The sequence below is a fragment of the Triturus cristatus genome, chromosome 3_2, assembly GCF_964204655.1.
Source record: "Triturus cristatus chromosome 3_2, aTriCri1.1, whole genome shotgun sequence".
NCBI classification, from domain to species: domain Eukaryota; kingdom Metazoa; phylum Chordata; class Amphibia; order Caudata; family Salamandridae; genus Triturus; species Triturus cristatus.
This window is the reverse complement of record NC_140584.1, coordinates 1126494158-1126496657: the sequence shown is the minus strand read 5'-3', so window position 1 is coordinate 1126496657 and position 2500 is coordinate 1126494158. Positions and strand designations below refer to the sequence as shown.

At 61.0% G+C, this 2500-nt stretch overlaps 1 protein-coding gene and 1 pseudogene across 2 annotated transcripts in view; both read left to right on the top strand.

The window, feature by feature from the left end:
- The window catches only part of LOC146859237 (polypeptide N-acetylgalactosaminyltransferase 17-like), a 1122647-nt gene that overhangs the window by 467330 nt on the left and 652817 nt on the right, over positions 1 to 2500 (top strand). The window lies entirely within an intron of this gene.
- The window catches only part of LOC146859238 (28S ribosomal RNA), a 5352-nt pseudogene continuing 3089 nt past the window's right edge, over positions 238 to 2500 (top strand).

Sequence of the window (2500 nt, the reverse complement as noted above, 5' to 3'; positions counted from 1 at the left end):
GGCCCCTGAGAAGGGGCCTGGCGAACGGTCCGCCCCGGGCCCGTCCCAGGGTGCCTGGCTGCCTGCCGCGTGTGGCTGTCCGTGGTGTCCCACTGGCTTCCAGCGCACATGCGCCTCAGGTGCCCTTCTCCGTGGCTGGCTTCCCGGTGAGGGCGAAACCCCTCTAGACGCGATCTGGGGAAAGAGGGTGCGCGTTCCCCAGCTCCCCCATAACGCTCTGGCGTTTTCTTCCGACTATGACCTCAGATCAGACGAGGCGACCCGCTGAATTTAAGCATATTACTAAGCGGAGGAAAAGAAACTAGCCAGGATTCCCCCAGTAATGGTGAGTAAAGAGGGAAGAGAAGCGCTGAATTCCCGCCCAGCGGCGGGCGCGGGAAATGTGGCGTACAGAAGACCGACTCCCTGGCGTCGCTCAGGTGGCCTAAGTCCTTCTGATCGAGGCCTACCCCGCGGACGGTGTTAGGCCGTTAGCGGCCCCCGGCGTGCCGAGATCGGGTCTTCTCGGAGTCGGGTTGCTTGGGAATTCAGCCCAAAGCGGGTGGTAAACTCCATATAAGGCTAAAGACGGGCGCGAGACCCATAGCCAACAAGTACCGTAAGGGAAAGTTGAAAAGAACTTTGAAGGGAGAGTTCAAGAGGGCGTGAAACCGTTGAGAGGTAAACGGGTGGGGTCCGTGCAGTCCGCCCGGAGGATTCAACACGGCAGGAAGGTCAGTGGCCCGGGAGTTCCGGATCCCCTCCACGGGACTGGCTCCCGGTCCCTACCCGGCCCCCGCAGGGTGCATTTCTTCCACGGTGGTGCGCCGCGACCAGTTCTGGGTCAGCTGGGAAGGCTTCGGGGTGGCAGGTGGCCCTCTGCTCCGGAGGAGGGTGTTACAGCCCCCCTGGCAGCAGCTTCGCCGTGTCCGCGGGGCCGAGGGAGATTTGACTGCCTCCGCGCCCTCCCCCGGGCACCCGTCCCCGGCCACCTCTCGGGGCGCGTCGGGGCAGTTGAAGGGGGGACGGGGCCTTCTGCTCCTGGCGCGACTGTCGACTATGGCGGACTGTTCTCAGTGCGCCCCGACTGCGTCGTGCCGCTAGGCGGGGAGGCCCACACCGGGCGCCAGGGGTCTGCGGCAATGTCGGTTACCCACTCAACCCGTTTTGAAACATGGATCAAGGAGTCTAACACGTGCGCAAGTTGGAGGGCTGAGCAAAACTCTGTGACACAATGAAGGAGAGGGCCAGTGCGCGCCAGCTGAGGTGGGATCTCACCGCGCTTCCAGCGGTGGGCGCACCAACGGCCCGTCTTGCCCGTTCCGTCGGGGAGGTGGAGCATGAGCATGCGTGATAGGACCCGAAAGATGGTGAACTATGCTTGGGCAGGGCGAAGCCAGAGGAAACTCTGGTGGAGGTCCGTAGCAGTACTGACGTGCAACTCGGTCATCCGGCCTGGGTATAGGGGCGAAATACTTATCAAACCATCTAGTAGCTGGTTCCCTCTGAAGTGTCCCTCAGGATAGCTGGCGCTCGGAGCCCCCAGTTTTATCTGGTAAAGCGAATGATTAGAGGTCTTGGGGCCAAAACGATCTCAACCTATTCTCAAACTTTAAAAGGGTAAGCCCGGCTCGCTGGCGTGGAGCCAGGCATGGAATGCGAGTGCCTAGTGGGCCACTTTTGGTAAGCAGAACTGGCGCTGCGGGATGAACCAAACGCCCGATGCCGACGCTCATCAGACCCCAGAAAAGGTGTTGGTTGATATAGACAGCAGGACGGAGGCCATGGAAGTCAGAATCCGCTAATGAGTGTGTAACAACTCACCTGCCAAATCAACTAGCCCTGAAAATGGATGGCGCTGGAGCACCAGGCCCATACTCGGCCGTCGCCGGTGCTGAGAGCCGCGGGGGCTAAGCTGCGATGAGTAGGAGGGCTGCTGAGGTGCGCATGGAAGCCCAGGGTGAGGGCCCGGGTGGAACCCCCACAGGTGCAGATCTTGGTGGTAGTAGCAAATATTCAAACAAGAACTTTGAAGGCCGAAGTGGAGAAGGGTTCCATGTGAACAGCAGTTGAATATGGGTCAGTCGGTCCTAAGAGATGGAAAGCGCCGTTCGGAAGGGACGGGCAATGGCCTCCATTGCCCTCGGCCGATCAAAAGGGAGTCGGGTTCAGATCCCCGAACCCGGAGTGGCGGAGACGGGCACCCTCGTGGCATCCAGTGCTGAAACGTAAACGATCACGGAGAAGCCGGCGGGAGCCCCGGGGAGAGTTCTCTTATCTTTGTGAAGGGCAGGGCGCCCTGGAATGGGTGCGCCACGAGAGAGGGGCCCGAGCCTTGGAAGGCGTTGCGGTTCCGGCGGCATCTGGTGAGCTCTCGCTGGTCCTTGAAAATGGGGAGAGATGGTGTAAATATCGTGCCGGGCCGTACCCATATCCGCAGCAGGTCTCCAAGGTGAACAGCCTCTGGTAACTTCGGGATAAGGATTGGCTCTAAGGGCTGGGTCGGTCGGGCTGGGGCGCG